Source organism: Equus asinus, chromosome 20 (assembly GCF_041296235.1).
Source record: "Equus asinus isolate D_3611 breed Donkey chromosome 20, EquAss-T2T_v2, whole genome shotgun sequence".
In the NCBI taxonomy this organism is placed as follows: domain Eukaryota; kingdom Metazoa; phylum Chordata; class Mammalia; order Perissodactyla; family Equidae; genus Equus; species Equus asinus.
The window spans coordinates 48,124,619-48,140,615 of record NC_091809.1 but is presented as its reverse complement, the minus strand read 5'-3'; the positions used below and the strand labels follow the sequence as shown (position 1 = coordinate 48,140,615).

General features: G+C 35.3%; 1 long non-coding RNA gene across 1 annotated transcript in view; it reads right to left on the bottom strand.

Moving 5' to 3' along the window:
• Positions 1-15,997, bottom strand: part of LOC123279044 (uncharacterized) — a 68,628-nt gene that overhangs the window by 37,344 nt on the left and 15,287 nt on the right. The window contains exon 3 of the long non-coding RNA XR_011495683.1: positions 10,588-12,685. This is a non-coding gene — a long non-coding RNA (uncharacterized lncRNA). Of the gene's footprint in view, positions 12,686-15,997 lie in introns of the transcript that reaches the window.

The window sequence follows — 15,997 nt, the reverse complement described above, 5'->3', positions numbered from 1 at the left end:
ACCTGATCATGGTGTATGATCCTTTTGATGTATTGCTGTATTAAATGGCTTGATTTGCCAATATTTTGTGGAGGATTTTTGCATCTATGTTCATCAATGATATTGGCCTGTAATTTTCCTTCTTTGTGTTGTCCTTGTCTGGTTTTGGGGATTACAGTAATGTTGGCCTTATAGAATGAGTTAGGAAGCATGCCATCTTCTTCAATTTTTTGGAATAATCTGAGAAGGATAGGTATTAAATCTTCTTTGAATGTTTGGTAGAATTCTGCAGAGAAGCCATCTGGTCCTGGACTTTTGTTTTTGGGAGCTTTTGGTTGCTGTTTTAATCTCTTCACTTGTGAATGGTCTATTCAGATTCTCTATTTCTTCCTGATTCAGTGTTGGGAGGTTATATGAGTCTAAGAATTTATCCGTTTCTTCTAGGTTATCCAATTTGTTGGCATATTGTTTTTTAATAGTATTCTCTTATAATCCTTTGTATTTCTGTCGTATCCATTGTAATTTCTCTTTAATTTCTAATTTTATTAATTTGAGACTTCTCTCTCTTTTTCCTGGTGAGTCTGGATAAGAGTTTGTCAATTTTAGTTACCTTCTCAAAGAAACAGCTCTTAGTTGCATTTATACTTTTTACTGTTTTTTTTAGTCTCTATTTCATTTATTTCTGCTCTGTTTTTTATTATTTCCCTCCTTCCGTTGACTTTGGGCTTTGTTCTTTTTTTTTCTAGTTCTGTTAGGTGTGGTGTAAGATTACTTATTTGAGATTTTTCTTGTTTGTTGAGGTGGGCCTGTATGCTGTGAATTTCTGTCTTAGAATTGCTTTTGCTACATCCCATAAGAGTTGGTATGTTGTATTTTCATTTGTCTCCAGGTATTTTTTAATTTCTCCTTTGCTTTCTTCATTGATCCAATGGTCAATCAGTATCATGTTGTTTAGTCTCCACATATTTGTGACTTTCCTAGCTTTTATCTTGTAGCTGATTTCTAGTTTCATAACATTGTGGTCAGAAAAGATGCTTGATATGATTTCAATCTTAAATGTATTGAGGCTTGCCCTGTTTCCCAACATATGGTCTATCTTTGAGAATGTCCCAGGTGCACTTGAGAAAATGTATTCTGCTGTTTTTGGATGGAATGTTCTATGTATATCTGCTAAGTCCATCTGATCAAGTGTTTCATTTAAATCCACTATTTGCTTGTTGATTTTCTGTCTAGACAATCTATCCATTGATGTAAGTGGGGTGTAGAGGGCCCCTACTATTTTTGTGTTGCTGTTAGTTTCTCCCTTTAGGTCTGTTAATAGTTGCTTTGTATATTCTGGTGGTCCTGTGTTTGGTGCATGTATATTCATAAGTGTTACATCCTCTTGGTGGAATGTCCCTTTTATCTTTGTATACTGCCCCCCCTTTATCTCTCATTGTCTTTTTTGTCTTGATTTCTGCTTTGTCTGATATAAGTATGGCAACATCTGCTTTCTTTTGATTGCCATTTGCTTGGAGTATTGTCTTGCATCCCTTCACTCTGAGCCTATGTTTGTCTTTAGAGCTGAGATATGTTTGCTGGAGGCAGCATATTGTTTGGTCTTGTTTTTTAACCCATCCAGCTATTCTGTGTGTTTTGATTGGAGAATTCAATCCATTTACATTTAGAGTGATTATTGATATATGAGGACTTAATATTGCCATTTAATCTCTTGTTTCTGGTTGTTCTATATTTCCATTGTGTCTTTTCCCTTGTATTTCTGACTGCTATTTCACCTTGGTGGTTTTCTGTGATGGTTTTCTCTTCATTTATGAATTGTGGTTCTACCTTAATTTTTTGTTTGGTGGTTACCATGAGGTTTGTACAAAAGATCTCATAGATGAGATAGTCCATTTTCTGATTGCCTCTTATCTCTATTAGCCTAAGCAGGTTCCATCCTCTCCTCTTCCCCTTCTGAGTTATTGTTGTCACAAATTATTCTGTTTTGTTTTGTGAGTTTGTGACTAAATTTAAGTGTTAACATTTATTTTTTATGCTTTCCTTCCCTTTATCTTTTATGTTATAATTAAGTGTTTACTAACCTGTTCTGATAAAGAGCTACAGTTTTCTGATTTTGTCTGTCTATTTATCTCCTTGCTCAATGCTATGTAGACCTTTGCCTTTTTGTTTCAGGTATGAGGCCTTCCTTCATCATTTCTTGTAAGAGAGGTATAGTGGTGATGAACTCCCTCCGCTTTTATTTATCTGGGAAAGCTTTTATTTCTCCATTGTATCTGAAGGGTAGTTTCACTGCATAGAGTATACTTGGCTGAAAGTTTTATGTTTCAGTATTTTGAATATATCATTCCTTTTCTCCTAGCCTGTAAGATTTCTGCTGAGAAATCCACTGAAAGCCTGATAGGGGTTCCTTTGTAGATTATTTTCTTCTGCCTTGCTGCCCTTGATATTTTTTCTTTGTCATTGACTTTTGTAAGTTTTACTTTATATGCCTTGGAGAAGGTCTTTTTGCACTGATGTAACTAGGAGTTCTATTGGCTTCATGTACTTATAAGGCCAGGTCTTTCCACAGGTTTTGGAAGTTCTCAGTTATTATTTCTTTGAACAAGCTCTCTGCTCCTTTCTCCCTCTCTTCTCCCCCAAGAATACCTGTAATCCTTATGTTGCTTTTCCTAATTGAGTCAGATATTTCTTGAAGAATTCCTTCATTTTTAAAAAATCTTAGTTCTCTCTCCTCCTCTACCTGAAGCATTTCTATATTTCTATCCCCTAAATCACTAATTCTGTTCTCCATAACATTAGCTCTATTTTTTAAGGATTCTAGATTGTTTTTTATCTCATTGTGCTCTCCTTATCCAAAATTTCTGTTTGTTTTTTTCTTATAGTTTCAATCTCTTTGGTGCAGTATTCCTTCTGCTCATTAATTTTATTCCTGAGCTCATTGAATTGTCTTTCTGAGTTTTTTTGTAACTGTTGAATTTCTTTAGGACAACTATTTTGAATTCTCTGTCATTTAGATTATAAATTTCTGTGACTTCGTGGTTGGTTTCTGGAGACTTGTCATTTTCCTTCTGCTCGGAAGTGTTACTGTAGTTTATCATGGTGTTTGATGAATTGATCCTTTGCTGGCACATTTGTGGTAGTATCAGGTCATAGATTCCACCTGCCACCACCGGGGGGAAGCAGGAGATGTGTTTCTGATCCCTCCCCCCAATCTGCTGGAAGTTGTGCAGGTATGGTAGGCACTCCCGCAGCCCGGGATAGTGTTTTGTTTGCATGTGCACCGGGCTGCTGCCACCTCTGCTTACAGTCACACTCATGGCTGTGCTTGGTGGGTGGGGCTACCTCACAGACTCTGAGCCAGGGCCACTTGTTGGGGCTGCGGTAGCATGGTCGGGGCTCCTGCGGGCTGGGATAGTGTTCATGTGCATGTATAGGGTTGCTGCTGCCCCTCTTACAGTCGTGCCAGGGTGTGTTCCCACTAGTGGGACCACTACAGCCTAGTGGGCACGCCCATAGGCTGGGAGAGCATTCACACCCAGGCTGGGCTGTCCCTGCCTCCTCTAATACATGTGTGAGGAACCATGACCTGGCTCACTGGGGCTGGAGAGGGGTAGGGGAGCACTCACCTATCTCCACTGCTTTCTGAGGATCAAGTCCATTCCCCTTCAGTTGTATAGCTGTGTGGGTCTCTCAAGTGCCCTGTTCTGCTCTGTGGGTCTCCTCCATTGGTCAATGAATGTCCATTTAATTATAATTCAGATGGGGAGAGACAAAGGGAACAGCTCACTCTGCCATGTTGCTGATGTCACTCTTATTGAGTCTTCAGAATATAATCTTCCATCCAGATGGCAATGTTCCTCTGTGAATTAAAAGTATAGTTCTCTCTGTGTGTGGCCATTCCCATTCTCTCCAGAAAACTCCTAGACTTTTCCCTCTCTAAGCCTTCTTGACTTTAAACAAATAGACAGCCAGTTATTTCCCCAGCACAAATGGGTTTATTCAGGATCAGCAAAAAATTGCAATTTGGGATCTGCAACCATGACTAGCCATGTGCAAGACCAGATCCTTACATTTTAAATAGTATAATAAAAAGTAAAAAGTAAAAAAGTAAAAAGTCACTAAAAAGTAAACTATGATGAGGAAAAGATATTGTAAACCCTAAAGTAACCAATAAAAAAGTAAAGTTACAGCTAAGAACATGGCAAGTGAGATAAAATGGAGTTTAAAAATATATGCAATTTATCCAAAAGAAGACATAAAAAAGAGAAATATAGATGGGGCAAATAGAAAACAAAAAGTGATGCAGTATATTTAAACCTAACCATATTAATAATCACTTTAAATTTAAATTGAGTTTAAATATCTCAATTATCAAACTGGATAAAAATGATCAGATCTAACTATATACTTCCAACAAGAAAAACATGTCAAATATAAAGACACAAATAAGTTAAAAGTAAAAAATGGAAAAGGATATACCACACTAACACTAATCATGAGAAAGCTGGAAACAGACTTCTGCTGGGAAGAAAGAGTAGATGTACTTTTCCCTACTCTTCCTGCTGAGTACAACCAAATATTCTGGATGTTGTATATAAAAACATAAGACAACTCTGAAAAGTAGAAAGAAAAAGCAGATCAGCTAGGGAACTCAGGACTCCAGGAACAATATGGAGTTAATTTCCTGGGATTTCTTTTTGCCTCATGATCCCAGCGGAATATATGAAGAAGCCAGCAACCTAGAAATGCTGATGGATACAGACAAAAAAAAAAGGGAGAAAAAAAAAACCCTCTGTTCTTTCTTGCAAAGACCAAGAAAGGAGCATCTTAGCAAGACAGAAAACTTTTAGACAATAACCTCTTTACTCTAGCCAAATATCACAAAAAAAACTGTGGCTTCATCCCAACGTACGCTACTAAAGACAGAATGGGGAGCCTACATTTCACCCTCCTGAGGCTGTAACAAGGGCCCCCAACATCTCCACCAGTGTAGTGTCAGAGAAGGCCAAGTAGGAGTCAGAGCTTTCATTCCCACCAGCTGGTTTAAGTCCACTCCTACTCCACGATGTCAGTAGTGACCACATGGAAATTCTGAACTTCCACTCCCACTTGGCAGTAATGAGGGACTCCTCCCCTTCCCCACTGGGGCATAGTCAGGACTATGTCAGGACTTTCACCATTGCCCAGCGGTAAAGGGGCTGCTTCCACTGTAGTATCAATGGAGACCAGTTGTAGATCTGGAACTCTCATCATTGCTCAGCTGTAATGAAAAGCCTCTTTCCTTGGGTGTCAATGGAGGCTGATTGGGAAACCTGAACTTCTACCTCCACCTAACAGTAACAAGGCAGCAACACCCTCTCCCCATGATGGAGCAGTGTCAGAGAAAGACAGTTAAAACAGAAAGTGTAAATAAGACCCAGAGTATCAAAACATATTATTAAAGTTTCCAAGGTTTGATCAAAAATCACTCATCCTACCAAGAACTAGGAAGATCTCAAACTAAATTTAAAAAGATAATCAATAGATGCCAACATCAAAATGATAGAGATGTTAGAATAATCTGCTAAATATTTGAAAGCAGCCATGGTAAAAATGCTTCAGTGAGCACTTATGAACATGCTTGAATCAAATGAAAAAAGAGAAAGCCTCAGCAAAGATATAGAAAGTCACAGCAAGAAGAATAGAAGATAAAAAAAATAACCAAATAGACATTTTGAACAGAAAAACACAATAACCAAAATTAAAACTCAGTACATAAACTCAACAACAGAAGAGAGAGGGAAAAAATCAGTGAACTGGAAGATAGAACAATAGGAACGACTCACTCTGACCAAGTGAGAGACTATAGACTGAAAAAAAGTGAACAGAGGCTCAGGGATTTGGGGGATAACAACAAAAGATCTAATGTTTTTGTTATCAGAGTCTCAGAAGAGAAGAAAGAGGGTGGGCTGGAAAAAGTACTCCAAGAAATAATGCCTGAAAACTTCCCAAATTTGTCAAGAGACATAAACCTGTAGATTCAAGGAGCTGAGAAAATCCCAAACAGGATAAAAACCAAAGAAATCCATACTAAGACATCATAATTAAACTTTTGAAAACTGAAGACAAAGAAAACTCCTTCAAAGCAGCCAGAGGAAAATGACACCTTACTTGTAGTAGAGAAACAACCCAAATTATGGCAAATTTTTCATCAGAAACCACAGAGGCCGGAAGGAAGTGGCACAATATTTTTCAAGAGTTGAGAGAGGGGCTTGCCCCATGGCCGAGTGGTTATGTTTGCGCGCTCCGCAGCAGTGGCCTGGGGTTTTGCCAGCTTAGATCTTGGGTGCAGACATGGCACCACTCATCAGGCCACATTGAGGCAGTGTTCCACATAGCACAACTAAAGGGACCTACAACTAAGATATAGAACTATGTACCAGGGGAGATTTGGGGGAGATAAAGCAGAAAAAAAAAAGAGAGATTGACAACAGTTGTTAGCTCAGGTGCCAATCTTTAAAAAAAAAAAAGAGTTGAGAGAAAAGAACTGTCAACCCACAATCTTATTGCCCAGTAGCATATACCCTATATCCTTCGGGCATGAAAGGGAAATAAAGATATTCTCAGAAGAAACAAAATTGTTTGCCAGAAGACCTAACCTTAAAGAGTGGCTAAAGGAAGTTCACTAAACAGAAAGTAAATGATAAAATAAAAGAACCTTGGAACATCAGAAAGGAAAAAAGAACATGGTAAGCCAAAATATGAGTAAATTCAGTAGGTTTTCTTTCTCTTGAATGTTCTAAATTATATTTGACAGTTGAAGCAAAAATTATAAAATTGTCTGATGTAGTTCTAAATGTATGCACAGGAATTATTTAAGACAATTATTTCACAAATGTGGTAAAGAAATGTAAAGGGAGGTAAGGTTTCTACACTTCATTTGAACTGGTAAAATGATGACATCAGTAGTCGGTGGTAAGTTATATATATATAATATAATAATTAGAGCAACCGCTAAAAGCCCATACAAACAGATACATTAAAAAACACTATTAATAAATCAAAATAGAATTCTAAAAAAATTTCAAGTAACCCAAATGAAAGCAGAAAAAGGAAAACAGGGGAACCAAAAGAGACCAAACAAAAAATAAAATAAAAAACTTAAGCCCTGACATATCAAAATCACATTAAATGTAAATGACATAAATACACCAATTACAAGAGTGGTTTAAAAAACTGACTCAACTATATGCTGTCCATAAGAAACTCATATTAAACATAATGATATAGTCAAATTAACAGTAAAAGGATGAAAAGTTTTATATAATGCAACCGTTAATCTATGAGAAGTAGCTATGCTAATATCAGATAAAGTAGACTTCAGAGCAAAGAAAGTTACCAGAGATAGAGAGAAACATTATATAATGATAGAAGAGTCAATTTACTAAGAAAGACATAGCAATCCTAAAAGGCTATGACCCAGACAACAGAGCTGAAAACTACATGAAGCTAAACTTATAGTGCTGAAAGGAGAAATAGAAAAAACACAACTACAGCTGAGGTCTTTGACACTCTACTCAGCAATTGATAGAACTACTAGATAAAAAACCAGCAAGGATATAGAAGAACTCAAAAAGACCATCAAACAAAAGGATCTAATGGATGTTTATAGAACACTCCACTCAACAGTAGTAGAATACCATTCTTTTCAAGTGCCCTTGGAACATATACCAAATAGATCATATTCCGGGACATAAAACAAACTTCTGCAAATTTAAAACAATTAAAATCATACAAATTTGTCTTCTGTCCCCAATGGAATCAAACTAAAAATCAATAATGGAAATACGACAAAAATCTCCACACACTTGGAAACCAAATAACACATTTCTATATAATCCATTGGTTAAAGAGGAAGTTTCAAGGGAAATATTCAAATGTATAGGAAACTGAGTGAAAACAAAAATACAACATATCAAAATCTGTGGGATGCAGCTAAATTAGCACGGATAGAAAAATTTATAGAACTAAATGCATACATTAAAAAAGAGGAAAAGTTTCAAATTAGTGATCTAAATTTCCATCTTAAGAATCTAAAAAAGAAGAGAAAATTAAACTGAAAAAAAGAGAAAGAAGGAAATAATAAAGATAAGAGCATAAATAAATGAAGTTGAAAATAGAATAATAAAATAAATTGCTGGTTCTTTGAAAAGAAAATCCTTAGCAGGACTGACAAAGAAAAAAAAGAGAAGACACAAATTACCAACTTCAGGAATAAAATGGGATATCGTTACAGACCCTGCAGACATTAAAAGTATAATAAGGCATTACTCTGAACAACTCTACACACATACATTTGACAACTTAGATGAAATGGACCAATTCCCCAGAAAACACGGAATACCACAGCTCACCTAATATGAAATCGATCATTTGAGTAGCACCATAACTATTAAGGAAATTGAATGGGTAATCAAAAAATTTCCAATTTCAGGCCCAGATGGTTTCACTGGGGAATTCTACCAAATATATAAAGAAGAATTAATGTTAATTTTACACAACCACTCCAGAAAATAAAAGAAGAGACAATATTTTCTGATTCATTTTATGAAGCTGGTGTTACTCTGGTACCAAACAAGAAAAAGACAATATACAAAAAGAAAACTACAGACCACCATTCCTCAAGAATATAGTTACAAAACTTCTTAACAAAATATTAGCAAATAGAATTCAGCAACACAATAAAAGAATTATACACCCTGACCAAGTTGGCTTTATTCTATGGATGCAAGAATGGTTCAATACTCAGAATTTAATCAGTGCCATCCACAATATTAACAGGCTAAAAAGAAAAATCATATGATCGTATCAATCAAGGCAGGAACTGCACTTGACAAAATTCAATGCCCACTGGTAATTAAAAAAAAAAAAACTTTTGGAGAAATAAGAATAGAGGAGAACTTCCTCAGCTAGATAAAAAGTAACTACAAAAACCCTACAGCTGACTATTAAAAGGTGTATAATTGAATCCTTTCCCCCAAGGTTGGATATGAGGAAAGGATATCTTCTCTCACTGCTCGAATTCAACATAGTGCTGAAAGTTTTAGCCAGTGCAATAAGGTAAGAAAAGGAAATGAAATGCATACAGTTGGACAGGAAGAAATAAAATTGTCCCTATTCGTAGGGGACATGATTGCCTACGTAGTAAATCCAAAGGATCTACAAAAAACACTTCTAAAACTAATAAGTGAGTTCAACAAGATTGCAGGTATAAGATAAGCATCCACGAATGAATTATATTTCTATATACTGCATGGAACACATGGAAACAAAAAGTGAAAACACAATACTATTTACAATCACTCATTAAAAAAAGAAATACTTAGATGGAAATCTAGTAAAACATATACAGTACTTGTATGTTGAAAACTGTACACAGTCAATGAAAGTAATCAGCAAGATCTAAATAAATGGAAAGACATCAGTGTTGGTGAATTGCAAGACTCAATAAAGATGAGTAAAGGTGTTAATTCTCCCCCAATTAATGGAACTGCTATCAAAATCCCAGCCAAATTTTTTGTATATATGGATGATTATTCTAAAATTTATTTAGAAAGACAAAGGAATTAAAATAACTAAAACAACTTTGAAAAAGACAAATAAAGTGGGAGGAATCAGTCTACTTGATTTTAAGACTTAGATAGCTACAGTAATCAAGACTGTGTGATACTGGCAAAGGAATAGACACAAAGATGAATGGAATAGAATAGAGAATCCAGAAATAGACCCACACAAATATGCCAAAGTGATTTATGACAAAGTTGCAAAAGCAATTCAATGGTGGAAAAATAGCCTTTTCAACGTCTGGTACTGGAGCAATTGGACACCTATAGGCAAAAAAAAAAAAGAGCCTCAACCTAAATCTCTCATAGCTTATACAAAAAGTAACTCAAAATGGATCACAAACTTAAATGTAAGACTATAAAACATTTAGAAAAAAATAGGAGAAAACCGAGGGCTAGGCAAAGAGTTTTTAGACTTGACACCAAAGCAAGATTGAAAAAGCAAAATTTGATAGGTTAAACTTCATTAAAATTAAAAACTTTTGCTCTGTAAAAGACCTTGTGAAAGGTTGAAAAGATAAGCTACAGAGTGAGAAAAAATGTTTGCAAACCACATGTCTAACAAAGAACTATATCTACAATATATAAAGAACCCTCAGCTGACAACAGTTAAGAAACAATGCAATTAGAAAATGAGCAAAAGACATGCAGAGACATTTTACCAATGAGGATATATAGGCGGAAAATAAGCACATAAAAAGATATCCAACATCCTTAGCCTTTAAGGAAATGCAAATTAAAACTACAGTGAAATATCACTACACATACGTCAAACTGGCTAAAATAAAAAAAAATAATGGCAACATCAAATGCTGGTGAGGATGTGGAGAAACTGTATCACTGTACATTGCTAGTGATAATGGCAAACCATATAGACACTCTAGAAAACTTTTTGGTGGTTTCTTGAAAAACTAAACTTGGAACTACCATATAACCCAGTAATTGCACTCCTGGGCATTTATCCCAGAGAAATGAAGACTTATGTTCACATAAAAACCTGCACATGAATGTTTATAGCAATTTTATTCATAATAGTCAAAAAGTGGAAACAACCAAGATGTGTTTCAATGGATGAATGGTTAAACAAGTGTAGTGCATCCACACCATGGAATATTACTTAGCCATAAAAAGGAACAAATTTATTCCTACATGCAACAACCTACAGCCATCTGCAAAGAATTATGGTGAGTGAAAAAACCCAATCCCAAAAGTTTACATACTGCATGATTCCATTCATATAACATTCTTGAAATGACAAAATTATAGAAATGGAGAATGGACAAGTGGTTGCCAAAAGTTAAGGAGGGGATGGCTGGGAGATGGGGACGGCTATAAAAGGGAAACAGGAAGGATCCTTGTGGTGATAGAAATGTTCTGTATCTTGATTGTATCAATGTGCATATCTCGATTGTGATACTGTACTACCATTTTGCAAAATGTTACCATTGGGGGATGTGCTCTCTCTGTACTATTTCTTATAACTGCATGTGAATCTACAATTATTTCAAAATAAAAATTTTAATTAAAAGTAATTTTTAAAACCCGAAATACAAAGACCATACATTCTTTGATTCCATTTATACGAAATGTCCAGAACAGGCAAATATATAAAAGTTGAAAATGGTTGCCTAAAGCTAAAGGAAGAGTGTGAATGAGAGTAATTGCTAATGAATTTGAAGCTTCTTTTGGGGGTAATGAAAATGTCCTAAAAATTAGATTGTGGTGGTGGTTGCATAACTCTGTAAATATGCTAAAAATTGTGGAATTATACACTTGGGTGAATTTATGCTGTTTAACTTATATCTCAATAAAGCTATAAAAAAGAAAGTTTGAGTGGCTATATTAATGTCATGCAAAGCAGATTTCAGTTCAAAGAATATTACTAGGTATTTTTTAAAAGGTTATTTCATAATGAAAAGGGAGTCAACTCATCAAGAGGACATAACCATCCTAAATATTTTTGTACCTAATAACAGAGCTTCTAATGACATAAAGCAAAAACTGACAGAACTACAAGGAAAAATGAGCAAATCCACAATTATAGTTAGAGACCAAAAATACTCCTTTCTCAGTAATTGATAGAACAAGTAGACAGAAAATCATTACAGAGATAGAAGACTTCAACAGCACTATCAAACAAATTGACCTAATTGACACTATAGAACACTCCAGCCAACAACAGCAGAATGCAAATTTGTTCAAGTGCACAAAGAACGTTTCACAAGATGGAACATATTCTGTATCACAAATAAGTCTCACTAAATGTAAAGAGATCAAGTCACATGACATATATTTTCTCAATTTAATTGGATTACATTAGAGATTAATAACAGCGACATCCCTGGAAAACCCACAAATATTTGGAAACAAAATAACACACTTTTAAATGACCCCTGGGTCACAGAAGAAATCAAAAAGAAAATTAGAAAGTATTTTGAACTGAGTAATAATGAAACACAACCTAATCAAAATTGTGGGAAGCCGCTAAAGCAGTACTGGGCTGGTAGAATGACGGGGAGGAGGACTCAGAGCACTAAATGCCCATATTAGAAAAGAAGAAAAGACTAAAGCATCAAATCAAAGACCTAAGCTTCTGCCTTAAGCTTGGAAACAAAGAGCAAATTAAGCACAAAGTAAAGTGTTCTGATACTAATAAAGATTAGAACAGAAATCAATGAAATAGAAAACAATAGAGAAAAATCAATGAAATCAAAAGTTAGTTCTTTGAGAATATCGATAAGATTGACAAACTTTTAGCCAGGCTGATCAGCAAAAACAGAGAGAAGACACAAATTACCAATATAAATAATGAGAGACATGGCAACCATACAGATTCCACATATATCAATGAATAATAAAGGCATATTACAAACAACTGGGGGTTGGCCCAGTGGGGCAGAAGTTAAGTGCGCACGTTCCGCTTTGGCAGCCTGGGGTTTGCTGATTCGGATCCCAGGTGTGGATGTGGCACGACTTGGCAAGCCATGCTGTGGTAGGCGTCCCACATGCAAAGTAGAGGAAGATGGGCACAGATGTTGGCTCAGGGCCAGTCTTCTTCAGCAAAAAGAGGAGGATTGGCAGCAGTTAGCTCAGGGCTAATCTTCCTTAAAAAAATAAATAAATAATAAATAAATAAATAAATATTATAAACGTCTGTACGCCAATAAATCCAACTTAGATAAAATCAATACACTGAAAATACAAATTACTAACTCTCACTAAAGGAGAAATAGATAACCTGCATAGATTTATATCTAGTAAAGAAATTGAATTAATCTGAAATTAAAATCTCCCGACAAATAAAACTTCAGGCCCAGATAGGTTCATTGGTGAATTCTACCAAATATTTACAGCAAAACAATACCAATTCTGCACAGGTCTTCTAGACAACTGAAGAAAGAGCAATACTTTCCAACTCATTCTGAGGTCAGTATTACCTGGATATCAAAATCATACAAAGATGTGACAAGAAAAGAAAGCTATGGAACAATATCATAGATGGAAAAATTTTAAACAAAATTTTAGTAAGTTGAATTCAACAACATGTAAAAAAGGTAATAATCACAACTAAGTGGGATTTAACCCAGGAATGCAAAGCTGGTTTAACAATTTATCAATGTAATTCACCATAGGAGTAAATAAAAGGAAGAAAAGCCATATGATTTTCTCAATACATGCAGACAAAGCATTTGACAAAATGTAACATCACACATGTCAAAAATTCATAGTAAAGTGGGAAAAGAAGGGAACTTCCTCAATCTGATAAAAGGTTTCTATAAAAAAGATTAATGCTCACTGCTCAAACACACCAAGACCGAGAGCAACACAAGAATGTCCACTTCTGTTCAACATTGTGCTGGAGGTTCTAGCCAGTGCAATAAGAAAAGAAAAAGAAACAAAAGGAATCAAGATTGGAAAAGAAAAAGAAAGACATGATCATCTACGAAAAAAATGCAATAGAATCTATTAACAGCTCTTAGAACTAATAAGTGAGTTTATCAAGGTTCAAAGATACAGGATCAATACACAAAAATCAATCGCTATTATATACTAACAACCAATAATCAAAAATAGAAATTAATAAAGTATGATATCATTTACAATAGTTTAAAAAATATGAAATACTTAGGGATAAATCTGCAAAAGATGTGAAAGACAGGCACACCACAAACCATAAAACATCACTGATAAAAATGTTTAAATACCAAAATTAATGGAGATATATACTGTGTTCATGGGTTGGAAGATTCAATATTATTAAATGTCAATCCTCCACAAATTCATCTATAGATTCAGTGCAATTCCAATCAACATTCCAGCATGATTTTTAGTAGAAACTGGCAAACTAATTGTAAAATGTATATGGAAATTCAAAAGACCTGGAACAGCCAAAACAACTTTGAGTAAGAAGCGCAAAGTTGGACAATTAGCATTACCTGATTTCAAGAGCTATTACAAAGTTGCAGTAATCAACATAGTGTGATATTGCTATAGGAAAAAAAAAATCAATGTAACAAATACAGTGGAGAAATAGACCCAAACGTATATAGATAAATGATTTTTGACAAATTTGTAAAGGAAATTCAGTAGAGAGAGGATATTTTCAACTAATACTACTTAGAACAATTGGATATCCACATGCGAAAATAGAAACTTTGATTGTTTCCTTGCACCATATACAAAAACTAACTCAAAAGGGAACACAGATCTAAATGTAAAATCTAAAACTTTAAAACTTCTAGAAGAAAACATAGGAGAAAAGCTTTAGAAGCTTGGGTTCAGCAAAGATTTCATAGATACAACCACATAAAAGAACAAATTAGTGAATTGGACCTCATTAAAATTAAAAACTGGTTTTCAAAGACACTGTTAAGAGAATGAAAAGACAAGCCACAGACTGAGAGGAAATATTTGCATATCATCTATTTAATGAAGGAATTGTGTCTATGACATATAAATAACTCTCAAAATTCAATAATAAGAACATAAACAACCCTATTTAAAAATGGGCAAAAGATTTGACTTCACCAAAGAAATATACAGACAGCAAAGAAGCATATGTAAAGCTCCTCAATGTCATTAGATGTTAGGGAAATGCAAATTAAAACCACAGTGAGATACCACCCTCCATCTATTGGAATGGCTAAAGTTAAGAAGCCTGACCATACCAAGTGTTGTCAAGGAAATGAGGCAACTGGAATTCCCCTACACCTCCAGGGGAACAAAAAATGGCACAACTAACTTGGAAAACAGCATGGCAGTTTCTCAAAAATGTAAACATACACCTATTATATGGTGGAGTCATTCCTATTTTAGGTGTATGTCCAAAAGAAAGGAACGCGTATGTATGTACCAAGACTTTTTTACACAGTGTTATTTGCAATAGCCAAAAATTGGAAGCATCCCAAATGTCCATCAACTGGTGAAGAGATAGACAAACTGTGGTGTATTCATTTAATGAAATACCATCAGAAAGGAAAAGGAGTGGACTATTGATATATACTACAACACAGACGCATCTCAAAAATAATTATGCTGAGTGAAAGAAGGAAGACGAAAAAAAGAATGCATACAGTACACTTCCATTTATATAATTCCAGGAAATGCAAATGAATCTATAGTGACAGCAGACTGCTGGTTGCCTGGGGATTGGGGGCGGGGGGTGCAGGAGTGAGAGATTATAAAGAGGCACAAAGAAACTTTGGGGGATGATGGATATATTCATTATCTTGAACATACGTATGTCAAAACTCATCAAATTGTACACTTTAAGCATGTTCAGTTTATTGTATGTCAATTATATTTCAACAAAGCTTAAAAATAAAATGATCCAGAAAGAAGTGCAGGAGTAATAGGGAAGATTATTGTTTTGTTTCTTCCTTTTCTCTGGTTCTAACTCCCCAGTCAAGGCCTGGAGATGATGGAGGGAGAGAGTAAAGGTGAAAGGACATCTGGGCTCAAGCCAGCCCCAGGGCAGCTAGTGCTCCCTAGACCTTCTACTACTACCCTCCACTGCCTGGTTCTTCAATGGATGAGTGTGAGTGCTGGCAGGGACCTGACAGATGATCAAGTCACAGGCAATAGGCAGCAAATACTTACTGAATACTGTGTAAGGGTTCTCCAGAGAAAAAGAACCAATAGTGTATATACATACATATATGTATATCATATATAATATAATATAAATACACTCCTTCTGTGCCCCCTTCCTCCCTCACAACTCCTTCCCGTGTTTGTGTGGATCCCTAATGCTCAGGACCACGCTGTTGAGATGGACACGCTGTCTGTAACCCCTGGGTAACTGTCATGATGCAGGCTTCAGGTTATTCCGTATAAAATGCAAAATAAATGCTTTTATTAACAATGAAAAAAAAGGGAGAGAGAGAGAGATTCATTAATTGATTTTAAGGAATTGG